General features: G+C 37.9%; 1 long non-coding RNA gene across 1 annotated transcript; it reads right to left on the bottom strand.

Moving 5' to 3' along the window:
• Positions 1-276: 276 nt before the first annotated feature.
• LOC116585637 lies at positions 277-27,268 on the bottom strand. Its single transcript, XR_004283737.1, has 3 exons — positions 27,009-27,268; positions 26,237-26,356; positions 277-472 (listed from the first exon to the last, which is right to left on the bottom strand). It is a non-coding gene; the product is annotated as an uncharacterized LOC116585637 (long non-coding RNA).
• Between the last annotated feature and the right edge of the window lie 321 nt (positions 27,269-27,589).

The following is a 27,589-nucleotide window of genomic DNA, read 5'->3' as shown; positions in this document are numbered from 1 at the left end:
TGAATCACTTGCGAATCCATTCAACTGTAGCAGAAAATCCAACTCATAGAAGCCTAAGCATTTAAGGGTGTTTTTGTTGTTGTTGTTTTGTTTTTCCCTTTCTTAATAAGAAGTCTGGATGTAGGTAACCCAGGGACTCAAAAATATTATCAAGGACTCAGGCTCATGTTGGTGTGTCAAAACATGATCACAGGAGGGCTGATACACTTCTGAACAACAAATCCATTTTGGGAAGGGGAAAGGAGAGTCATAGAGGCTTTCACATCTTTATTCCTTGACTTTTATTTGGGAAAGGAAACCTTCTAAGAAAATTTCCCTTAATAATTTATTATCTAGAGTGAGGCTACAAGCCAACTCTCAAATCTATCCTATGACATATTTATGACTAGTTTAGAAGAATTAGGTCCATCTGCTGAAGCTGGGGTAGGGACCTGGGGGTCTCCGAGTTCAGGAGATGGAATATGTTGGTTTCCTGAAAAAAATTAAAGAAGGGTATTAAAGAAGGAAGGCTGTTGGTTGAGCAACAGATAATATCTTCTTTAACAGAGCACCCTCCAGGACAAGGGACCATGAATACACACACCCTGCAGCTGGCCCCATGCCAGGCAACTGACAGATAATTAGTTCTTGTTGAGTGAATGAATGAGTGAATGAATGAATATTTTGATTCATTAAAGGGATAAACTAATAACAAAGAAGGAAGGAATAAGACTAGGGTGGCTGTCAGGAGAGGCAAATGTTTCAGAAATCTCCCTGAGACCTTGTGTCACCTCTCTGAGCCTCAGTTTCTTCATCCATAAAATAGCACTGAATAATTTCTTCATAATAAAGTTGATTTGGGGATTAAATAAGACCACTTTATGGGCAGTACTTTGGAATCATAAAAAATTAGGAAGATATTGTTTTGATTTATAAGCTGTAGAAACAAAGAGCTTCCTCCTGGAAGCTGGTGTGAGTCAATTGGCCTTTGAAGTCATCCTCATAAATAGAAAAGGAGAAATGGTGCCTGGGTGGATACATGTTCTGACTGGTTCAAGAAGTCACTGTTACATAGATCTTACCCTCTAAGGACAAAAGAGAGTTTCCATCTGAATAATATGGAAAGTGCTGAAATCTTGGAAACTCAACTCTTACTTTTCTGATAAAACCAAAACTTGGATTAAGAAATTGAAAGTGGAAGAATTAGCAGTAAAAAATGAAAACGTACATCATTAAACTTCCCTGAGGACATCCTAGTTGGCTCAAATATAAAGAAATCACTATTTCCAGGTCCCATTGTATTGTGGAACCTCAGGTGAATATAACTGGTGGCTTTGGGCAGTTGAGTTCAATTTGATTTCATATAGCTTAGTGATAGTTATTGCTACAGATATTCCAGTTATATTCCAGGCCTACCATGGAGTAGCATGCCCACCCTCGCAATGTTAGATAAGGTCACATGACTTGATTCAGCCAGTGCCTGTGGGCAGAAGTGTCATGGGTCATTTGTAGGTGAGAGTCTATATGAATTTTGTATACAATTTACTATTTTTCCTTACCCCTGACAGAACAGCGGGCTCTAAATAGTGAAAGCTTCACAGTCCTGGGTCCCTGAGTGAGAATTACAGCAAGCAGGAACTCCTACCCCCAATTACATTAATTGAAAGCCAACAAAAACAAAACAAAATTTATTGTTCTAAACCACTAAATTGTTTAACTGCAGCATCGTGTAACATATCCTAATATCACCTGGGCCCTATGGAAGCAGCAATGAGGAGTGGTTAAGAAGATTCAAGTGATATATATATATATACAATGGAATATTATGCAGCCATCAAAAGAAATGATATCCTGCCATTTGTGACGATGTGGATGGAACTAAAGGGTATCATGCTTAGCGAAATAAGTGAATCAGAGAAAGACAGCTATCATATGATCTCCCTGATATGAGGAAGTGGAGATGCAACATGGGGGGCTTGGGGGGTAGGAAAAGAATAAATGAGACAAGATGGGATTGGAGGGAGACAAACCATCAGAGACTCTTAATCTCACAAAACAAATTGAGGGTTGCTGGGGGGAGGGGGGTCGGGAGAGGGGGTTGAGGTTATGGACATTGGGGAGGGTGTGTGCTATGGTGAGTGCTGTGAAGTGTGTAAACCTGACGATTCACAGACCTGTACCCCTGGGGCTAATAATACATTATATGTTTATAAAAGAAAATTAAAAACTAAAAATAAAAAAAAAGAAGATTCGAGTGAGACAGTCCACAATCTCTGACATTTACTAGCTGCATGGCTACCATTTAATCTCTGACATTTACTAGCTGCATGGCTACCATTTAATCCTCTGTGTCCTTGTTCTTGCTCCTGTATCAGTCTAGATCTGTGGTTCTCAGATTTGGCTGCACTTAAAATCACAAGAGAAACTTTTCTTTAAAAAAAAAAAGAGTATATATATATATATATATATATATATATATATATAACTTATTTATTGAGAAAGTGAGAGTGAGAGAGCATGAGCAGGGGAGGGGGAGGAATAAGGGGAGAGGGAGAAGCAGTGTCCCCACTGAGCAGGGAGCCCAACATGGGACTCAATCTCAGGAACCTGGAATCATGCCCTGAGCCATAGGCAGACACTTAACTGACTGAGCCACCCAGGTGCCCCCATAAGAGAAACTTCTGAAAAATATGTCCAAGTTCTACCGCAAATATTGCGATTTTTTTTTTTTTTTGTCTTGGGTGGGACCTAGACATTAATATTTTCTAAGTTCAAATGTGCAGCTAGGTTTGAGAACCACTTGTCTAGGATTCCTTAATTTTACTTAACTGGTTCATCTTTCAACAGTCAGGCTGAGTCTTCTACAAAAAGTCTTCCTGAATTCAAAGATTTCACTTGAACTTTGGTAGCAAGTTGGGCACAACTTATTTCTGTAATCAGAACATCTCAGTGAAGTTATCCATGTCCAGATGCACTTTGTAAATGGAGTGTTAAATCTCATGGGACACAGGGACTGTACTAGAATCTTCTTGTGCTGTCACCTCATGTCATACTATGTTTCAAAGTATATACCCAGTAGGGGGAGGAGTCAAGATGGTGGAGAAGTAGCAGGCTGAGAGTACTTCAGCTAGCAGGAGATCAGCTAGATAGCTAATCTAAAGATTGCAAACACCTACAAATCCATCAGCAGATCGAAGAGAAGAAGAACAGCAATTCTAGAAACAGAAAACCAATCACTTTCTGAAAGGTAGGACTGGTGGAGAAGTGAATCCAAAGAGACGGGAAGATAGACCCTAGGGGGAGGGGCCAGCTCCCGGCAAGCGGCGGAGCAATGGAGCACAAAATCAGGACTTTTAAAAGTCTGTTCCGCTGAGGGACATCGCTCCAGAGGCTAAACCAGGGTGAAGCCCACGCGGGGTCAGCGTGGCCTCAGGTCCTGCAGGGTCACAAAAGGATCAGGGGTGTCTGAGTGTCATAGAGCTTACAGGTATTAGAACAGGGAAGCCAGCTTTAGAGACAGAGTCTACAGTAAGCTCACAGCTCGGGGTTACCTTGAACCGGTCGCGGGCTCAGTGAGCTCGGAGCGCAGCCGGAGGTCAGGTGGATGGGAGTTACTGGGCGCTGATCTCTGAGGGCGCACTGAGGAGTGGGGCCCTGGGCTCTCAGCTCCTCCAGGCCAGAGACCAGGAGGCAGCCGTTTGTATTCCCGTCCTCCGGAACTCTACGGAAAGTGCTCAGGGAACAAAAGCTCCAGAAAGCAAACCCGAGTAGATTACTCAGCCTGGCCCCGGTAAGGGGGGGTGCAATTCCACCTAGGGCAAAGACACTTGAGAATCACTACAACAGGCCCCTGCCCCAGAAGATCAACAAGAAATCCAGCCAAGACCAAGTTCACCTACCAAGGAGTGCAGGTTCAATACCAAGGAGAGCAGCGGAATTCCAGAGGAGGAGAAAGCAAAGCACGGAACTCATGGCTTTCTCCCTATGATTCTTTAGTCTTGCAGTTAATTTAATTTTTTTCTTTTTCATTTTTCTTTCTCTTCTTCTGCTAAAATTTTTTTTAACATTTACCCTTTTCTAACGTTTTTTAACTAGTTTATCTAATATATATATATATTTTTCTTTTTTATACTTTTCTTTATTCATTTTCTTTTTTTAATTCTTTTCTTTCTTTCCTTTTTTTTTTTTTCTTTCTTTCTTTCTGAACCTCTTTTTATCCCCTTTCTCCCCCCTCACGATTTGGGATCTCTTCTGATTTGGTTAAAGCATATTTTCCTGGCGTTGTTGCCACCCTTTTAGTATTTTACTTGTCCCTTCATATACTCTTATCTGGACAAAATGACAAGGCGAAAAAATTCACCACAAAAAAAAGAACAAGAGACAGTACCGAAGGCTAGGGACCTAATCAATACAGACATTGGTAATATGTCAGATCTAGAGTTCAGAATGACAATTCTCAAGGTTCTAGCCAGGCTCAAAAAAGGCATGGAAGATATTAGAGAAACCCTCTCAGGAGATATAAAAGCCCTTTCTGGAGAAATAAAAGAACTAAAATCTAACCAAGTTGAAATCAAAAAAGCTATTAATGAGGTGCAATCAAAAATGGAGGCTCTCACTGCTAGGATAAATGAGGCAGAAGAAAGAATTAGCAATATAGAAGACCAAATGTCAGAGAATAAAGAAGCTGAGCAAAAGAGGGACAAAGAGCTACTGGACCACGAGGGGAGAATCTGAGAGATAAGTGACACCATAAGACGAAACAACATTAGAATAATTGGGATTCCAGAAGAAGAAGAAAGAGAGAGGGGAGCAGAAGGTATACTGGAGAGAATTATTGGGGAGAATTTCCCCAATATGGCAAAGGGAACAAGCATCAATATTCAGGAGGTTCAGAGAACGCCCCTCAAAATCAATAAGAATAGGCCCACACCCCGTCACCTAATTGTAAAATTTACAAGCCTTAGTGACAAAGAGAAAATCCTGAAAGCAGCCTGAGAAAAGAAGTCTGTAACATATAATGGTAAAAATATTAGATTGGCAGCAGATTATCCACAGAGACCTGGCAGGCCAGAAAGAGCTGGCATGATATATTCAGAGCACTAAATGAGAAAAGCATGCAGCCAAGAATACTATATCCAGCTAGGCTATCATTGAAAATAGAAGGAGAGATTAAAAGCTTCCAGGACAAACAAAAACTGAAAGAATTTGCAAACACCAGACCAGCTCTACAGGAAATATTGAAAGGGGTCCTCTAAGCAAAGAGAGCCTACAAGTGGTAGATCAGAAAGGAACAGAGACAATATACAGTAACAGTCACCTTACAGGCAATACAATGGCACTAAATTCATATCTCTCAATAGTTACCCTGAATATTAATGGGCTAAATGCCCCAATGAAAAGACACAGGGTATCAGAATGGATAAAAAAACAAAACCCATCTATATGTTGCCTACAAGAAACACATTTTAAGCCCGAAGACACCTCCAGATTTAAATTGAGGGGGTGGAAAAGAATTTATAATGCTAATGGACATCAGAAGAAAGCAGGAGTAGCAATCCTTATATCAGATCAATTAGATTTTAAGCCAAAGACTATAATAAGAGATGAAGAAGGACACTATATCATACTCAAAGGGTCTGTCCAACAAGAAGATCTAACAATTTTAAATGTCTATGTCCTCAAAGTGGGAGCAGCCAACTATATAAACCAATTAATAACAAAATCAAAGAAACACATCAACAATAATACAATAATACTAGGGGACTTTAACACTCCCCTCACTGAAATGGACAGATCATCCAAGCAAAAGATCAACAAGGAAATAAAGGCCTTAAATGACACACTGGACCAGATGGACATCACAGATATATTCAGAACATTTCATCCCAAAGCAACAGAATACACATTCTTCTCTAGTGCACATGGAACATTCTCCAGAATAGATCACATCCTTGGTCCTAAATCAGGACTCAACCGGTATCAAAAGATTGGGATCATTCCCTGCATATTTTCAGACCACAATGCTCTGAAGCTAGAACTCAACCACAAGAGGAAGTTTGGAAAGAACCCAAATACATGGAGACTAAACAGCATTCTTCTAAAGAGTGAATGGGTCAACCAGGAAATTAAAGAAGAATTGAAAAAAATCATGGAAACAAATGATAACGAAACACAACAGTTCAAATCTGTGGGACACAACAAAGGCAGTCCTGAGAGGAAAATATATAGTGGTACAAGCCTTTCTCAAGAAACAAGAAAGGTCTCAGGTACACAACCTAACCCTACACCTAAAGGAGCTGGAGAAAGAACAAGAAAGAAACCCTAAGCCCAGCAGGAGAAGAGAAATCATAAAGATCAAAACAGAAATCAATGGAATAGAAACCAAAAAAACAGTAGAACAAATCAACAAAACTAGGAGCTGGTTCTTTGAAAGAATTAATAAAATTGATAAACTCCTGGCCAGACTTATCAAGAAGAAAAGAGAAAGGACCCAAATAAATAAATCATGAATGAAGAGGAGAGATCACAACTAACACCAAAGAAATACAAACAATTATAAGAACATACTATGAGCAACTCTATGTCAACAAATTTGACAATCTGGAAGAAATGGATGCATTCCTAGAAACATATAAACTACCACAACTGAACCAGGAAGAAATAGAAAGCCTGAACAGACACATAACCAGTAAGGAGATTAAAACAGTCATTAAAAATCTCCAAACAAACAAAAACCCAGGGCCAGACGGCTTCCTGGGGGAATTCTACCAAACATGTAAAGAAGAACTAATTCCTATTCTCCTGAAACTGTTCCAAAAAATAGAAATGGAAGGAAAATTCCAAACTCATTTTATGAGGCCAGCATCACCTTGATCCCACAACCAGACAAGGATCCAATCAAAAAAGAGAGCTATAGACCAATATCCTTGATGAACACAGATGCAAAAATTCTTACCAAAATACTAGCCAACAGGATTCAACAGTACATTAAAAGGATTATTCACCACGACCAAGGGGGATTTATTCCAGGGCTGCAAGGTTGGTTCAACATCCGCAAATCAATCAATGTGTTACAACACATCAATAAAAGAAAAAACAAGAACCATATGATACTCACAATAGATGCTGAAAAAACATTTGATAAAGTACAGCATCCCTTCCTGATCAAAAGTGTAGGGATAGAGGACACATACCTCAATATTATCAAAGCCATTTATGAAAAATCCACAGCAAATATAATTCTCAGAAAAACTGAAAGCTTTTCCGCTAAGGTCAGGAAGACTGCAGGGATGTCCTTTATCACCACTGCTATTCAACATAGTACTAGAATTCCTAGCCTCAGCAATCAGACCACAAAAGGAAATTAAAGGCATCCAAATTGGCAAAGAAGAAGTCAAACTATCACTCTTCGCAGATGATATGATACTATATGTGGAAAACCCAAAAGACTCCACTCCAAAACTGCTAGAACTTGTACAGGAATTCAGTAAAGTGTCAGGATATAAAATCAATGCACAGAAATCAGTTGCATTTCTCTACACCAACAACAAGACAGAAGAAAGAGAAATTAAGGAGTCAGGCCCATTTACAATTGCACCCAAAACTATAAGATACCTAGGAATAAATCTAACCAAAGAGGCACAGAATCTATACTCAGAAAACTATAAAGTACTCATGAAAGAAATTGAGGAAGACACAAAGAAATGGAAAAATGTTCCATGCTCCTGGATTGGAAGAATAAATATTGTGAAAATGTCTATGCTACCTAAAGCAATGTACACATTTAATGCAATTCCTATCAAAGTACCATCCATCTTTTTCAAAGAAATGGAACAAATAATCCTAAAATTTATATGGAACCAGAAAAGACCTCGAATAGCCAAAGGGATATTGAAAAAGAAAGCCAAAGTTGGTGGCATCACAATTCAGGACTTCAAGCTGTATTATAAAGCTGTCATCATCAAGACAGCATGGTACTGGCACAAAAACAGACACATAGATCAATGGAACAGAATAGAAAGCCCAGAAATAGACCCTCAACTCTATGGTCAACTAATCTTCGACAAAGCAGGAAAGAATGTCCAATGGAAAAAAGACAGCCTCTTCAATAAATGGTGTTGGGAAAATTGGATAGCCACATGCAGAAAAATGAAATTGGACCATTTTCTTACACCACACATGAAAATAGACTCAAAATGGATGAAGGACCTCAATGTGAGAAAGGACTCCATCAAAATCCTTGAGGAGAACACAGGCAGCAACTTCTTCGACCTCAGCCGCAGCAACATCTTCCTAGGAACATTGCCAAATGCAAGGGAGGCAAGGGCAAAAATGAACTATTGGGATTTCATCAAGATCAAAAGCTTTTTGCACAGCAAAGGAAACAGTTAACAAAACCAAAAGACAACTGACAGAATGGGAGAAGATATTTGCAAACGACATATCAGATAAAGGACTAGTGTCCAAAATCTATAAAGAATTTAGCAAACTCAACACCCAAAGAACAAATAATCCAATCAAGAAATGGACAGAAGACATGAACAGACATTTCTGCAAAGAAGATATCCAGATGGCCAACAGACACATGAAAAAGTGCTCCATATCATTCGGCATCAGGGAAATACAAATCAAAACCACAATGAGATATCCCCTCACACCAGTCAGAATGGCTAAAATTAACAAGTCAGGAAATGACAGATGTTGGCGAGGATGCGGAGAAAGGGGAACCCTCCTACACTGTTAGTGGGAACGCAAGCTGGTGCAACCTCTCTGGAAAACAACATGGAGGTTCCTCAAAATGTTGAAAATAGAACTACCCTATGACCCAGCAATAGCACTACTGGGTATTTACCCTAAAGACACAAACGTAGTGATCCAAAGGGGCACGTGCACCCGAATGTTTATAGCAGCAATGTCCACAATAGCTAAACTATGGAAAGAACCTAGATGTCCATCAACAGATTAATGGATCAAGAAGAGGTGGTATATATACACAATGGAATACTATGCAGCCATCAAAAGAAATGAAATCTTGCCATTTAGACAACGTGGATGGAACTAGAGCGTGTCATGCTTAGCAAAATAAGTCAATCAGAGGAAGACAACTATCATATGATCTCCCTGATATGAGGAAGTGGTGATGCAACATGGGGGCTTGAGGGAGTAGGAGAAAAATAAATGAAACGAGATGTGATTGGGAAGGAGACAAACCATGAGTGACTCTTAGTCTTGCAAAACAAACTGAGGGTTGCTGGGGGGAGGGGGTGGGAGAAGGGGAGTGGGATTGTGGACATTGAAGAGGGTGTGTGCTTTGGTGAGTGCTGTGAAGTGTGTGAACCAGGCGATTCACAGACCTGTACCCCTGGGGATAGGAATATATTATATGTTTATAAAAAATTAAAAAAATAATTAAAAAAAGTATATACCCAATAAATGTTTATTTATTTAAGCAGAGAAAAGACCACTTGGTGAAAATTAGGAATCCACCAGTTACCCCTAAGAAAACAGATATAAGAGAAGGATGGGAGATATAAGTAATCATTCTACATTGAGAAATGAAAGTGAAGTTAAGTTTGAGGATGTTGTCTTGACACAAGAAGTAGAAAGCCAGATGACGATGGTCAAGAGAATGGGTTATTTTAGGATGGCCAAAAAAGCAGGGTTTTGCAGCATTGGGAATAATATCATTCAAAGGGGGAAATGAGTTTCTGCAAAAAAGTTCAATTTTTTTAGTCAAAGATTCAGAAATAGAAGAAGGAGATAGGGGGAAAAGCACTGGTATACAAAAAAAAAAAATGCCAAGAGCAGTTATTTCTATATGCTAAGATCTGGGTGCGATGATTTCTTTCATTTCCAGCAGGTGCTCAGTAAGTATTTGTTCAATGAATAAATTCTCTTTGTGTGAGTGAACATGCACATTTCTTCACAGGTGCAGAGTGAAGTTCACCATACAGTTTAAGACAAAACACTTTCATGGTCTATCACACCTCCTCCTATTTTCTCTGATATCTGCATACCTATCCTGGTTTTTCTTTAACATATAAAATAAATGTCACTTGAAAAGATGCATAGTATTGCTTTGTATGTTATTTTTTAATTTATAAAATATTTTTGCTATAGATTTCATTTTGCTTCTCTTTTTTCACTTAACCCTATGCTCTTAAGATCTGTGTTACTATATGTACATTAATCTTATAGCTTCTAATTTGGGAATATACCCTTGTAGGCATGTCCCCTATTATATTCATATAATCTCCTAATAATGAATACCTAGTTCACCTCCAACTCTCCACTAACACACAAAAAAGTATTTCAATCAACAATCTCTCACATATCCCTACATGGATCAGAGGAAGGATTTCTTAGGGGTAAATACCCAGAAAAGGGATTACTAAACCATAAGCTAGTCACACGCTTAATTTTCATAAGTACTGCCAAGTCTCTCTCCAAACACGGGACCAGTTTTACTCCTACGAGCTTGTGCATGGAGTCTGTTTGTTTCCCCACATCCTTGCTCACAAATGTCCCTCCTTTTTTTTTTTTTTTTAAAGCAGGTCACAGATCCACACTAGAGAGTCATTTATTAATGGGCTAGCCAGAAAAAATAAAATGGAGATCTGGAGAAAAACAAAGGTACCACCAACAAAGGAAGACTTTTTCTCTTCCACAACAGAAAGAAATTCTCAACCTCCCATAACCTGGGCTAAAGAACCAACATTTGCAAATCCAGGTAAACACCTGGGTGGCTCTGGCCCCAGCTCAGAACAGCTGGCTTCAGCGAGGGACCATATCCCTCTATAATTTTTGCCAAGCTGATGAATGTAATGTGCTGTTTTGTTCTCTTTAGATTTCTTTCACTACTATGAGTTTAGTCATCTCTTCATCTACTGGTTAACTGTTTATGTTTCTCCTTTAGTGAATGGACTTCTCTTATCTTTGCCCATTTTTCTATTGTGTGTGTGTGTGTGTGTGTGTGTGTGTGTGTGTGTGTAATGTCATCTCTAAACATTAAAAGTAATTTTTTCTGCTCCATCATCCCTCTACCAAATTTGTCCATTGAATACTCCACTGAGCTGAAATCCTTAATAATGATTTCCTGAAATATCAAGCTTTATCTTTATGAATTCTACTTAAGGGGACTCTTATTTGAGGGGTTTTTCCCCCCCACTCCAAGATTAACTACAATATTTGCCTATAGCTTTTCCACTAATTTTATAGTTTGGTTTTGCAGTTGGTCTCTAATTGGGCTCCCTCTGGAACTCACCATTATATATGATATGAGGTAGAAAAATAACTTTGTTTTTTCTATATAATAAGCTAGTTTTCTCATTACTTTCTCCTTAAACTCCACCCTTTCTTCATTGGTTGGTTATGCTATCTCTATCGTATGCTATGTAGAATATTAGACAAGTAAATATATATCTGTGAACATGTGTGTGTTCTGTGTTACCTGTTCTGTTGCATTTGGGCTTTTTGTTGGTGTTCTTATTCTTGTGCCCTTATCACATTATTTAATATGATGGCTTGGTAATAGGCTTTAATATTAAGAAGAGTGCTTTTGAATACTCTCACTACCTTTGGTTTTATTTTTATTTATTTATTATTATTTGTTATCTTTTATTTTATACTTCTATGAATATTCTAAAATCAGTTATTGAGTGCTTAAAAAGATCCCATTAAGAGGTTGGGGAGGGTGCAGTGAAGGTAGTCAGAAGGCACAAACTTCCAGTTTTAAGATAAATAAGTTCTGGGATTTTGTGTACAACATGGCCACTGAAGCTAATAATACTATATTGTATATTTGAAAATTGCTGAAAGAGTAGATCTTAAAAGTTCTCAACAAAGGAAAAAACTATACATGAGGTGATGAATGTTGACAAAACTTACTATGGTCATCATTTTGCAATATGTACACATACCAAGTTATCACACTGTAAACCTAAAACTAATATAATCTTATAGGTCAGCTATATCTAAGTTAAACTGGAAAAAAAGACCCTGTTAAATGACCTGATTTATTAAAAAAGAATTGATATCTCTACAAACATTAAATCATTCGATTCATTAACTTGGCACATTGGGTTCTCCTTCATTCTTTAATAGAGTTTCAAATTTTTTTCATAAAGGTCTTGTGCATCTTTAATTAATTATAATATGTTACATGCTTTTTCTTGCTAATGTGATTTATGTCTTATTTTTATATTTTCTGGACAAATATTGCTGAGTTAGAGATTGCTGTTGACAGCTACTTTCTACTTCGTATTCAATTAACATAGATGACCTTAAAAAAACTTTATGAAACAAAAGAGGAAAAAAAAGAGCAATATGAGAAGTTTGCCATGTAGGAAAAAGGCTTCCTCTAAAGCAGGAAGGAAGGAATCAAGAACGTTTAAAGAGAAAAAATGTAGTGGATTAAGCGAAGCAAGTTGAATAGATTATTTCTTGAAATGAAATAGTCCTGAGAGGTTTAAAACCACATCCCCTGAAGAAAGAAAATATTTTTCTGTTAGAAAACCCAGTCCAGTCATGGTGCTCAAAATGTTAGTAGGGAAATCACTCTTCTCAAAAAGAGTTAGAGAGGAGTACATGGGTGGCTCAGTCATAAGGCTTCTGCCTTTGGCTCAGGTCATGATCCCAGGGTCCTGGGATGGAGCCCCGCACTGGGCTTCCTGATCCACGGGAAGCCTGCTTCTCCCTCTTTTACTCCCCCTCCTTGTGATCCCTCTCTCGCTGTGTCTCTCTCTGCCAAATAAATAAATTTAAAAATCTTTTTTAAAAATAAATAAAAATTAAAAAATAAAATAAAAGTGTTTATAACGTTAAAAAAAAAAAAAGTTACAGAAGCCTAGAATTGAAGAACTAGAGTTGAAGAATTGAAGAACTAGAACTTCAGAAGAAAAGAAAACAAGATCAGAATGAAATCTAAACATTATATTCTCCACCTACTTCCCCATCTATAAAACGAGGAGACCAAACTAAATGATACCTAAACTTCCTTCTACTTCAAGTCTCTGAAAATATTCTTTTTAGAAAATGAAGCAGCAAGAGTGGAAAAAAAAAATTTAAGTGTGAATTCATCTCCTGTACTGCTTCTCCTCTTGTAATGTTCTCTGTGGCAATGAGAATTTTGAGAAGAGTTTTTCTCTATGGGAACTCAAGGGGAGTGAGTTCAGTTGATGTGACTGTCCGGAGACAATTTGGGAATGGCCACTTTTAGAGAGAAACTGGATTATTTTTGTCACTGGCATTTTGGCGGTTTACTGAATCGGCTCTTCCCTGCCATCAGCTACCCCCACTCTAGTACTTAAGCTCTTCTCAACTGGCTCCATACATTTTAAAGGTTTTTTTCTCACTTGGGCAGAGAAGAGGAAGAGAGAGAAGTGAAACTTCTGGAGTTGCAGTGTTAAAGAAAACTTGTCCTTCTCAGACTCTTTGCTGCCAAATTTTTACTCCAAGTTCCTCTTTTGTGAAGTAGGAGGGGTTTTTTTTTTCATATTAAAAAAGACAAAGTACAAAACCTACCACCTGAGTGTCTTATGTAACAGCTATTTCTTCACTCAGCTGCGTTCTGTTTCTCATCTCTACAGGGAGCCCAGTCCCCTCACCAACAGCGCTAGGGGAACTTGGAAAGAAATTAAAGTCATGCTTTTGAAGAATGGTGAATCTGAAAATTGAAAAATTCATCTCAAAATGCAAAAGTACATTTGCAAATAGGTGGAGATAGAAATTAATTATTAAAGATGGATACAAGATGATTGATAATAATAGCACCAGACTGAATATAAGCAATTGTCATATGCCACCAATACAAAAATTCATACCACATCATCAACATAAAGATTCAGCAACCTCTGACAAGCATGTTGTAGGTGTATATTTATTGCTGTGAAAAGATCTTCAGGATAGAAGTGAGGAAAATGATCTTCATGATTGAATGTGGCAATCAAGACACAAAAGATCACATACAATCTTAATTGTCTTTGTAGGAAAAAGAACACACACACAGACACAAGCCTGCACGATGATATAAAAGTCATGAATGATGGTCCCCTCTGAGCAGAGGAAACAGGTACTTTGGGGTTCCTTTTTCTTTATATATCTATATTTTTAAATTTTTTATAACAATGAATTTACATTCTCACATTAAAAGATCCAAAGAGAAAGGAAACATAAAAAATAAAAATGGAATGAACGCCAGATATCTATGTCTTCGTGTTAGCTCATGCAAAGTTTAACCGCAGAAAAGTTTGAGTAAAGCACCAAACTTGCCTCGTGCCTTAGTTTCCTTATCTGTAAAGTAGGAAGAGCTGCCTTCCTCTGGCACAGTTTTTGTGATGAGTCAAAACATATTCCCTCAAACAATTAGCACTAAGTTAAAAGTATGCTTGCCAAGGGCACAGCAATTCCACTCTTAGATATTTGCCCAAGAGAAATAAAAACATGTTCACACAAGTACATAAATGTCTGTAATATTCCCAGTAATCAAAAACTGGAATGCTCACAAAACAAAATGCTAGTCGGCAATAAAAAAGAGGACACTACTGATACATTCAGCACTGACGAATCTCAAACACATGAGGTCAGGTAAAACATCTAGACACAAAAGATTATATACTATACTATGTCATCTATAGGAGATTCTAAAACAAGGCAAAACTGAAGAGATAAAGCAGATCAGTAGTTGCTTGTAGCTGGAGAGGAAGGGAGGGATTGCCTGCCAAGAGCTTCACGGGACCTCGTGATGGAAAGGTCTGTGTCTTGAATGTGGTGATGGTGGTGGTTACATAAACACACATATTTGCCAATTCGATATATACTTAAAACAACTGAACTTTATTATATGTAAGGTATACTTTAATATGGTTTCTTTTGAAAGCACACAGCAGAACTTAGGAGAAAAAAAACACACGATCCAGCAAAGTATGTAAAAATACATTGTAAAATGTAAAGCCCTCTGGAAATGCAAGGAATTTTTCTTAAGTGAATTTCTTTTAAAATTAAACAAAGTACAAAGAAACAACCTTGGAATATATTCAGCTAATGACAATTTCCCTTTGATAAGTGGGGGAAGTGGGTGTAAGCAAAGAGGAAAAAGAATAATTGTTATCTGTTCCTTTTTCTTTCCAGCTGTGTTAAATTTTATATAGTAGTTAAGGGGGAAAATATATATCCTTTAAATTATTTTAATTCTTTTCTCTGCTAAATACTTAGTTGGAAAGTAGAGGGGAGAAAATAGAGGAGAAAAAACTTGTTCAGTTTCAACTCCAAAACCTGCCATTGGAAACCTAGCAAAAACTGCCATTGGATGTCAAATATTTGGAAAACCTTCAAGCTCACATTCTGTGTTTCTAATGATGCTTTAGAGAAATGGACTCAGAGTTGTGAATTCCTTGACTGAAGATTCATGCTGGCAAGTCGGAGAGCCAGACGCTTCCACAAACTCAGAGCCTGGACACCCGGCCACCACCCTACTCTGCCTCAAAGAGAAGCTTTCTGCAGAATACATATACAGTAAAAACAACTGCACATATACAGGAAGAACCCCCCTCCCAGAGGGGGTCTTAGAAGAAGAAGGTTTTTGGAAATAAGAAGTGTGGAAGGTGAGGGTACATAAAAGAAGAAGGAGCCCAAAGAGGAAATGGTGAGGCCTCTGAAGTCAGGTCCTTCTTTCACAGTTGTGGCCTGGCTGGCCTCTGGTGCCCCTTACTGTGGGCATGGGGAGGGCTGCCCACATGACACAGCCTGGACTGTGCCTAGGGTGACTGCCCAGTGTGCCTCGGTCATGGGATGGGGCGTTCATGTGCTGAGGGCTTCCTGAATCTCTGGGTTGAAAAGGAGCAGCTAACAACCCTACTTGTTTAACGGGAGGACATTTACATTTTGTTTCTAATGTGTCTCGTCTGCCTTCTTTCTGAAGTTCTGGGCTTCTGAGGTATGAGGATACAAGCCTGTGTTGTCTGGCTTCACTCTGTATTTCCTCTTTAAAGAAGGTGGTTTGAGGGCACTGGGAGACCTGCAGGAAGCCACAGAGGTTTACACCCTCTTTACAGCATTTTATTTCCAGGGTGTAAATTTAAATTATTTAAGTTTTTAATTTTAAAAATTATATATTTTTTATTTTTATTTTTATTATTTAAAGTATTTATTATAAGATGATATCTATTGGTTTTATATTAGTATTATCACAAAGTAATGAATGACCATTATGTATCTCTCTTTTCTTTGTTTCCTACAAAGGAAAAACAGGACAAATAGCTTATTGATCCCACAACTAATCAATAGTGCTATGATGTATATCCTGCCATTCATAATCATACAGGGCATATCTTAGCTTTGGTGATCAGCTTTTTTCATTTCTTGTGACATGAACATGCTCCATATTCTCAAATTTTGTTTAAATGCTCTTTTTGCTGCATATTTTTAAGTGTCTTCAAGTATCGGTCATGTCATAATTTATTTAAATAATTCCCCTTTACTAGATGGTTAAGTTCTTCCACTCAATGTTTTACTGTTAGAAAGAAGACTTTTGTAACACTTCTTATGAAGTGTTTTCCACAAAAATATTGAACTTTGATCTAATCAAGCACTTAGCTGTAACTTCGAGTTCATAAGAAATGAAACAATTTGAAAAGTCCACAAGGTGGGACATTTCAAAGAACAATTCCTCTAGTCTTTCAACAAGTCAATGGCACGGACAAAAGGGAGGAGCCACTATTCAAGATGAGAAGAAACTGAAAGACAAAACAACAAAATGCACAGTAGTCAACAAAACAAAGAGGCAACCCACGGAATGGGAGGAGATATTTGCAAATGACAGTACAGACGAAAGGTTGATATCCAGGAATCTACACAGAACTTCTCAAACTCAACATACACAAAACAGACAATCATATCAAAAAATGGGCAGAAGATATGAACAAACACTTCTCCAATGAAGACATACAAATGGCTAACAGACACATGAAAAAAGTTCATCATCACTAGTCATCAGGGAGATTCAAATTAAAACCACATTGAGATACCACCTTACACCAGTTAGAATGGCCAAAATTAGCAAGACAGGAAACAACGTGTGTTGGAGAGGATGTGGAGAAAGGGGAACCCTCTTACACTGTTGGTGGGAATGCAAGTTGGTGCAGCCTCTTTGGAGAACAGTGTGGAGATTCCTCAAGAAATTAAAAATAGAGCTTCCCTATGACCCTGCCATTGCACTACTGGGTATTTACCCCGAAGATACAGATATAGTGAAAAGAAGGGCCAACTGTACTTCAATGTTTATAGCAGCAATGGCCACAGTCACCAAACTGTGGAAAGAATCAAGATGCCCTTCAATAGACAAATGGATAAGGAAGATGTGGTCCATATTCACTATGGAGTATTATGCCTCCATCAGAAAGGATGAAAACCCAACTTTTGTAGCAACATGGACAGGACTGGAAGAGATTATGCTGAGTGAAATAAGTCAAGCAGAGAGAGTCAATTATCATATGGTTTCACTTATTTGTGGAGCATAACAAATAACATGGAGGACAAGGGGAGATGGAGAGGAGAAGGGAGTTGGGGGAAATTGGAAGGGGAGGTGAACCATGAGAGATTATGGACTCTGAAAAACAACCTGAGGGTTCTGAAGGGGTGGGGGGGTGGGAGGTTGGGGAAGCCAAGTGGTGGGTATAGAGGAGGGCACGTATTGCATGGAGCACTGGGTGTGGTACAAAAACAATGAATACTGTTACACTGAGAAAAAATTTAAAACAAAAACAAAACAACAACAAAATGCAGTCTACCAGACTTGTTGGATACTGATCTGGATGTATCAATTATAAACAGACACCGGGAGGGGATCAGGGAAATCCAAATAACTGGTATTCAATAATGATCTCTGGTTTTATAGGTGCTATAATGGAGATGACATAAAAATTTTATTTCATATTTTAGAGATGTATACTGAAATATTTAAATAAATAGCTATCACTTTAAAATGTATGCTTGTTCCTAAAAATGTTGAAGACTGTGAACAAAGAAACAAAAATTATAAAGATGAAGCAAATGGCAATCATGGAACTGAAAAATATAATTAATAAAATAAATGAAATGAGAGCTTGACAGAATGACTCAATACTAGAATGGTGATCATAGAGAAGAAAAGCAAAGAACTTGAGGACAGATTAATAAAATTTACCCAATCTGAGTGACAGAGAAAAAAGATGAAAACAACAACAATAACAACAACAAAAAACCCAGAGTCTTAGCAACCTGAACCACTACTAAAACAAAAGAGTTCACATTCACATCATTGAAGTTCCAGAAGGAGAGGCTAGAAAGAGTGAAAGTGAATTAATGGGAAGGAATAATGGCTAGAATCTTTTCAACTAGGCAAGAAATAAAAAAGTATATTCAAGGAGCTGAGAAAACCTCAAATGAGAGATATCAAAAAATCATTCCAAACCAAGAAAAAAGTCACATGGTCACATTTCTGAAGTTAAAGACAATGGGAAAAAAGTCTTAAAAGTAGAAGAGAGGGAAAAAAAGTAGAAGAGAGGAATGACTCATTGTTTTGGGGAAAACACTAATTTGAGTGACAGTGGATTCCACATCTAAAACCCTAGAGGTCAAAGGAAGTGACACATTTTTAAGTCATAAAGAAAAGAGCTGTCAAACATGAATCCTGTATCTGGCAAAAATACCTTCAGGAACAAAGGGGAAATAAAGACATTCTCAGATGAAAGAAATTCTTAATTAAAGTGGAGGAACCATTTAACACAATTATATTATGAGTGGGAAGAGGTGAAGGGAATTAAGTTTCTATACTTCATTCAAACTGGTAAAATATTGACACTAGTAGACTGACAAGTTTTGCATGTACTATGCAATATATAGAGAAACCACTAAAAATCTATACAAAGAGACACACTCAAAAACATAACAGATCAATCAAAATGAAACTCTAAAAAACATTTAAGTAACCCACAAGAAGTCAAGAAATAGAAAATAGAAAGGAAAACTGAATAGATTAAAAAATGAAATAAAAAATGGGAGACTTAGCTCTTAATGTATCAATAATGTCATTAAATGGAAATGATCTAAATACTAAAGTTAAAAAGGAGAGATTGGGAGAGTAGATTAAAAAGCATGATCAGGGGACGCCTGGGTGGCTCAGTTGGTTAAGCAGCTGCCTTCGGCTCAGGTCATGATCCCAGCGTCCTGGGATCGAGTCCCACATCGGGCTCCTTGCTCGGCAGGGAGCCTGCTTCTCCCTCTGCCTCTGCCTGCCATTCTGTCTGCCTGTGCTTGCTCTCTGCCCCCCTCTCTCTCTGATAAATAAATAAAATCTTTAAAAAAAAAAAAAAAAGCATGATCAGTTTATAAACACAATCAGCTGTCTATACTTCAAATATACACAGATAAGCAGGTTGAAAATAAAAGATACTATTAGAAATATATATATATAATATATATGAAATATATATATGAAAATATAATATACTATTATGAATTATATCGCCCCTAAATTTGTGTTCATGTTCTAACTTCCAGCATCAAAAAGGTAACAGTATTTAGCAATAGGCCCTTTAAAGAGGTAACTAAGTTAAAAGGGTAATGGGATTGGTCCTAATCCAATATGGCTAGTGTCCCTATAAGAAGAGGGAATAGGACACAAAAAGAGGGTAACAAAGCAAAGACACAGTAAGACTTAGCAGCCATCTGCAAGCCAAAGAGACCTCAGAAGAAACCAAATCTGCTGACACCTTGATCTTGGAGTTCTACCTTCCAGAATTGTAAGAAAATATACATGTATGTTTTTAAAGATTTTATTTATTTATTTGAGATGTAGAGAAAGAGAGAGAACAAGCACTTTCAGGGGCAGTGACAGAGGGAGAGGGAGAAGCAGACACCAAACTGAGCAGAGAGCCTGATGCGGAGCTCAATCCCAGGACCCCAGGATCATGACCTTAGCCATGAAGGCAGGTACTTCACTGACTGAATCCCCTGGGTGCCCCAAAAATATATTTTTTAAACCACCCAGTCTATTGTATTTTGTTACAGAGTTTCTAGCAAACTGATACAGATACTACCATGCAAACATTAATGTAAACATTAATCTCAGAAAGCACGAGTCATTATATTACCATCATATAAAGTATAATTCAGTCCAAAAAATATTACCAGAGGCAGAAATGAACAATGACCCATCTAGCCAGATGTAACAATCCTAATTTATATGCATGAAACAGCTCCAAAAAAAAGTATCTAAAGCAAAACTGACAGAACTAATGGAAGCAGAAAAATTCACAATTATAGTTGAAGACCTCGAGACTCCTCTCTCAACAACTCAAAGAATGACTGGACATAAAATCAGCCAGGATATGGAAGAATTCCACAGCACTACAGCCAGCAGGATCTAATCAACATTTATAAATACCCATCAATAACAGAATACACATTTTCTTCAAATTATCACAGAACATATACCAAGACAGACAATATCTTGGGTCATTAAACAAATTTTAACAAATGTTTAAAATTGAAATCATCTGGGGTATGTTCTCTATCCACAGTGAAATCAAACTAGAAATCAGCAACAGAAAGCTACCGGGAAAATCTCCAAACATTTGGGAACTAAACAACACACTTCTAAATAGTCCATGAATCAGAGGCGCCTGGGTGGCTCAGTGGGTTAAAGCCTCTACCTTCAGCTCAGGTCCAAATCCCAGGGTCCTGGGATCGAACCCACATCGGGCTCTCTGCTCAGCAGGGAGCCTGCTTCTCCTCCTGTCTCTCTGCCTGCCTCTCTGCCTACTTGTGATCTCTGTCAAATAAACAAATAAATAAAATCTTTAAAAAAAAAATAGTCCATGAATCAAAGAGGATTCCTTGAAGGAGTGAAAAATATGATGAGCTGAATAAAAATCATGCTGGAACTTGTGGGACACAGCTAAAGCAATATGGAGTGGAAAATTTATAGCACTAAGGCATACATTAGGAAAGAAGAAAAATCTCAGTCAGTAATCTGACCTACTACACCAGGAACCTGCAAAAAGATGAGAAAAAGAAACCTAAGCCAAAAAAAAAAAAAAGAAAGGAGCAAAAATCCATGAAATTTAGAACAGAAGAACAATAATAGAAATCAATGAAACGAAGAACTTATTCTTTGAAAGAACAGTAAAATTGGCAAACCTCTCACCAGAATAACAAAAAAAAAAAAAAGTAAAAGGAAAGAAAAACAGAGAAGACAAACTACCAATACCACAAATGAAAAAGGATACCACTGAAGGCCCTGCCAACATGAAAAAAATAATAATAATAAGGAAATACTAGGAGCAACTCTACCCAGATAAATTTGACAACTTATTTAAAATGGACCAATTCCTTGGGAAACACAAATTTCACAAGTCGCCCAATATAAAATAGATAATTTGAATAGCTCTCTAAGTATTAAACCGAACTGAATTCATAACTTACAACTTTCCACAAAAGAAATCTCAGGGCACCTGGGTGGTTCAGTCAGTTAAGTGTCTGACTCTTGGTTTCAGCTCAGGTTATGATCTCAGGGTCCTGGGACTGAGCCCCAAATCAGTCTCCACACTCAGTGGGGCATCAGCTTGGGATTCTCTCTTTCCTTCTCACTCTGACCCTTCCTCCATGTTCTCTCTCTCTCTCTCTCTCTCACACACACACATTGGTAAATCTTTTTTTTTTTTTTAAATTTTATTTATTTATTTGACAGAGAGAGAGATCACAAGTAGGCAGAGAGACAGGCAGGGAGAGAGGGAGAAGCAGGCTCCCTGCCGAGCAGAGAACCCGATGTGGGGCTTGATCCCAGGACCCTGAGATTATGACCCAAGCTGAAGGCAGAGGTTTAACCCACTGAGCCACCCAGGCACCCCTAGGTAAATCTTTAAAAAGAGAGAGAAATAGAGAGAGAGAGAGGAAATCTCCAGGCCTGCTGGCTTCATTGGAGAATTTCACCATTTAAAGAAGAATTAGTATCAATTCTACACAATATTCTCTAGAAAACGGAAGAGGAGAAAACTCCCAATTCGTTTCATGAGGCCAGTATGACCCTGACACCAAAACCAAACAAAGACATACAAAAAAAACTACGTACCAATATCCCTCAAGAATATAGATACACAAATCTTTCACAAAACATTAGAAAATAGAATTCAGCAACATATAAATGGAAGTACACACTATGACCAAATGGGCTTTATTTCAAGGGTACAGGACTGATTAAAAAAAAAAAAAAGCTAATATAATCCAGTGAAAAATCATATGATCACATCAGTTGATGGTGTGGCCCATAATACTGTATTGCATACTTAAAAGCTGCTAAAAGAAACTTGAAAATTTTGTAGCTATGTATGATGACAGATGTTAACTAGATTTATTGTAGTGATCTTCTACAATACATGCATATATCAAACCATGACATTGTGTACCTGAAATTAATGTCATTATTAATATAATGTCAATTATACCTCAATACAAATAAGAGAACCCAGAAATTAACCCACACAAATATGACCACTAATTTTTTTTAAAGATTTTATTTATCTATTATTTGAGAGAGAGGGAGAGAGAGAATGAGTGAGAGAAAGCATGAGAGGAGAGAGATCAGTGGGAGAAGCAGACTCCCTGTCAAGCAGGGAGCCCGATGTGGGACTCCATCTGGGACTCCAGGATCATGACCTGAGCTGAAGGCAGATGCTTAACCAACTGAGCCACTCAGACACCCGACCAATAAATTTTTTGACAAAGGTACAAATGCAATTCAACAGAGAAAAGATACCCTTTTCAACAAATAGTTCTGGAACAGCTGAACATCCATAGGCAAAAACAACAACAACAACAACAACAAACAACAAACCAACCACCAAAAAACAAAACAAAACAAAAAAAAACCCACCTCAACCAAGCTTCAAACCTTTATGCAAAAATTAATCGTTAAAATGGGTCATGAATTTAAATGTAAAACATAAAACTATTAAGTATTTAGGAAAAATTATAGGAGAAAAGTCTCCTGGATCTAGGGCTCAGCAAAGTGTTTTCAGGCTAGACACTAAAAGCATGCTTCACATAAGGAAGAATTCTTATGTGAAGAATTCTTCCTTATGTGAAGCACCCTTTTAGTTTGGCAGTTTTAAAATATCTGATGTGGAAGTAGGTCCAAGATCTATTGTTTTTTAAGATTTTATTTATTTATTTATTTATTTGACAGACAGAGATCACAAGTAGGCAGAGAGGCAGGCCGAGAGAGAGGGGGACGCAGGCTCCCTGCTAAGCAGAAAGCCCCACGTGGGGCTCCATCCCAGGATCCTGAGATCATGACCTAAGCTGAAGACAGAGGCTTTAACCCACTGAGCCACCCAGGTGCCCTCTATTTTTAAGTAACCAAAGCAAGTTAGAGAACAATATGTATAATTTGATCCTGTTTTAAAAAACACACAACACAGAAGAAAATGTGTCTTATATGGGTATTTATATTTGCATTTGTTTAGAGAAAGTTGTGGAAGGATACACAAGTAACTGTGAATAAGGGTTACCTCTTCATTGCAGAGTAAGCAAGACCAAGGAGAGTACTTTTTCCAGATGTGATTAGAGGAAATCTCTAGAGCAGCAGTATTCAACAGAACATTCAGTGATGATGGAATTGTTTTATACTGTGCTTTCCAGTAGGGAAGCCACTAGCTACATGTGGTAATTGAGCAACTGAAGGCAGCTAGTGTGACTAAAAAACTGATTTTTTTTTTTTTTAAAGCAGGCTCTATGCCCAACATGAGGCATGAACTCACACGCCCAAGATCAAGAGTCACATACTTTTCTGACTGAGCCAGCCAGGCCCCTCAAGAAACTGAATTTTTAATTTTAATTAATTTAAAATTTAAACAACCATATATGGCTAGCGGCTAACTTGTTGGACAGCACAACTCTAGAATCAAAACCAATGGAATCAGATCCTGTTTCTAGAACTTTCTAAGTGTCAGTCTCTGAATTCAATTTCTTCACCCATGGAAAGGGACTTTCTACTACTCAATTATGTGTAATCTGCTCAACACCACACTTCAAAAAACCTTGATAATATAATTATCACAACTGGGTCTGAAGCTAAAGAGATCTGACTGTAATAGAGATTTGGGGCTCTCCAGTAACTGGGGAATAGATGTCAAAAAAGAAGCAAACAGTAGATTGAGTCCAGAGGGACATTAACACTTAAGTACATAAAGAAAGAGGATCCAGCCACAATACTAAGAACAAATTCAGAACAACAGGAAAAAAAAAAAATCAAGATAAATGGTATCGCTCCCTGACAGCAAAAGGCAGACAAAGTTTTAAGAAGTATGGCTTAGTTAGTGGGGTCAAATGCTACAAAAAGGTCAAGTGTGATAAATATTAAGAAATAGCTATTGCACTTACATTGAACTTTTGCTTAATGGCTTCATTGGAGGAGTGGAGCCAGAAGCCAGATTGCATTAGTTTAAGGAGTAAATGGGAGGTAGGGAAATGGATATTTGGAACAGAAACGTTTGGCTCAAAAGTAAAGGAAGGAGAAAGGAGAGTAGCCAAAGGTTGTTAAAGGGTCAAGGGAAAGTTGTTAGGGGTTTTTGTTTGTTATGCTCCCAGGCAGATGGGAAGGTTCTAATAGAAAGCAAAAGATTGGAGATGTAGATAAGAATGGAATGTACATATATTAATACCTCTTAGAAAGTTCTCATAGTTGTGGTCCTTGTTCAAAGCCTAAACTAGATGCTTTTCCACTAAGATCAGGAAGAAAGAAAGGTATTGCCTCTCCTTTTCAACATCATACTGGCAGTCTAAACCAATGAAAAGACAAGAAAAAGAAATAAAAGATATATAGATGAGGAAGGAAGAAATAAAACTCTTTTGTTCACATATGACATAATTGTCTACATAGAAAATCCCAAAGAATTGACCATCCCCTGATCAAAATTCCTGGAATAGGCCATTATGGCAAAGTTACAGGATACAAGGTTGATATCCAAAGTCTATTGCTTTCCTATATATCAGCAATGATAAATTGGAACTTTAAATTAGAAACATAAAACCATCTATATTAGTACCCAAAAATGAAATACTTAGATATAAATCTAACAAAATTTGTGTAAGATATATATGAATAAAGCTACAAAATTGATGAAAGAAATCAAAGAATTAAATAAATGGACAGATATTCCATGTTTATGAATCAGAAGACTCAGTATTATTGAGTTCAGTTCCTCCCAACTTGATCTAGAGACTCAACAAAATACTATCAAAATCCCAGAAAATTATTTTGTGGATATTGACAAAATGATTCTAAAGTATATAGAGAGAGTCAAAAGACCCAGAACAGTCGACATAATACTGAAGAACAAAGTCTGAGGATTGACATAACCAATTTCAAACTTTATTATTAAGCTACAGCAATCAAGACAGTGTTCTATTAACCAGAGGATAGAAAAATAAATACATGGACAAAACAGAGAGCCAAGAAAGAGAACCACACAGACGTAGTCATTGCTCTTTGACAAAGGAGCAAAGGCAATTCAATGCAGAAAGGATTGTTTTTTCAACAAAAGGTGCTGAAACAACTGGGTATCTGTGGGCAAAAAAATCTAGATGCAGACCTCACACCCTCAAAAAAAATTAACTCAAAATGGATCATTGTCTGAAATATACAGTGCCAAACTATAAAATTCCTGGAAAATAATACAGGAAAAGATCTGGATGACCTTAGGTATGGCAATGAATTTTTAGATACAAGACCAAAGATATGATCCATGTAAGGAAAACAATGATAAGCTGTACTACATTAAAATTTAAAACTTCTGCTCTGTAAAAGACACTGTCAAGAGAAGGGGAAAACAAGCCACATATTGGGAGAAATTTTTTGCAAAAGACATATCTGATATGACCAAATGCAAAATGCAAAATATGCAAATAACTCTTAAAACTCAACAGTAAGAAAATCAACAACCTGATTAAAAGATGGTCAAAATATCTGAATAGACACCTGGTCAAAGAAGATACATAGATGGCAAATAAGCATATAAAAACATGTTCAACATCATATATTATTAGAGAACGCTAACTAAAACAAGGGTGTTACTACGTATCTGTTAGAAGGGCCAACATTCAGCACCAGCCACTGGCAAGGCTGCGGAGCAGCAGGAACTCTCTTTCACGGCTGATGGGACTGCAAAATGGCCGCTTTGCAACATAGTTTAATAGTTTCCTGCAAAACAAAACCTACTCTTACCATGCAATCCATCCAATATGTTCCTTAACCTGCAGGTGAATGTTCATAGCAGCTTTATTCATAGCTGCCCACACTTGGAAGCAACCAAGATGTCCTTCAATAGGTCCGTGAATAAACAAGCTGTGATACAGCAAAACAATAAACAACAAAAAGACGATAAAAGGAAATTAGCTATGAAGCCACAAAAAGAAATAGAGGGACCTTAAGTGCATACTGCTTAGTGAAAGATGAATCTGAAAAGACCACATACTATCCAATTCCAACCACATAACATACTGGAAAAGTTGAGGAAAAAAAGAAGTTAATGGTTGTTCTAGGTGTTGGGGGAGTGAGGGGTGAAGAGGTGGAACATAAGGGCTATTTCGGGCAGCACAATTATTCTCTGTGATACTATGATGGTGATACATGTCCTTATACTTTTTTCCAAACCCACAGAATGCACAATGCGAAGCATGAACCCTCATGTAAACTGCGGACTTCGGTCGATAAAGGTGGGTCAGTGTTGGTTCACCAGTTGTACCCAATGCCCCACACAGGGGAGAGGTGTTGATGGTGGAGAAAAATGTGTGTTTAGGAGAGAGGAGGGTACTTGCATGGGAATTCTCTGTACTTTCCACTCACTTTTGCTGTGAGCCTAAAACTGCTCTTAAAAATTTTTTTTTAAAAAGAGTCTATTGAGAAATGTGTGAATCGGCCATCATCCAAGGTCCAGGAAGTTCAGATAGAACAAACCCCTTCTCAGCAATCCACAGTACAAAACAAAGAAGGTTACCTTAGAGCATTTCCTCACAGGCCAAAGGGTATTTTCTTCTTTGCTTATTTTTACGACTTGTGGAAGAAAACATTTAGTTCTTAGGAGGCCCAGGGGCTGGCAGCTAGATAGCCATGGGCCAACTTCCTGAGAAGCTTTCCAAACACATGGTAGCATCCAGACTTCTTGTTCTCAGGGCTGCCAATATAATGCTGTTGTCATGGAAGCCAGGTAGGGCCGGTCTGCTGTTAACCCAGCCGCATGCCTTTTCTGACTTGCTACTCGCCTGCCCCAGCGGGTTGTTGATGTTTTTTTGATGTTTTCTTGTTTCAGTTTGTACTCTGTTGTGTTTTCCAGAGCGCTGGTCACACAGAGCAAGCAAACATGCTGTCACTTCCCCTCCCCCTCTCTCTAGGTCGGTGGTTCACAGCCTCAGCTGTACATTGAAATCACCTGGGGAGACTGAAGAACTATAACATCTGGGCCCCTCCTCCTGAAATTCTGATTCAGTTGGTCTGGGCACAGGTGGGTTGGCCAAGCTTCCCAGGTGATTATAATTTATAGCCAATGTTGCACATTACTGGTCTCAGGGAATCCTTGAG

This window comes from Mustela erminea, chromosome 3 (genome assembly GCF_009829155.1).
Source record: "Mustela erminea isolate mMusErm1 chromosome 3, mMusErm1.Pri, whole genome shotgun sequence".
In the NCBI taxonomy this organism is placed as follows: domain Eukaryota; kingdom Metazoa; phylum Chordata; class Mammalia; order Carnivora; family Mustelidae; genus Mustela; species Mustela erminea.
This window is presented reverse-complemented; position numbering and strand designations above follow the sequence as displayed.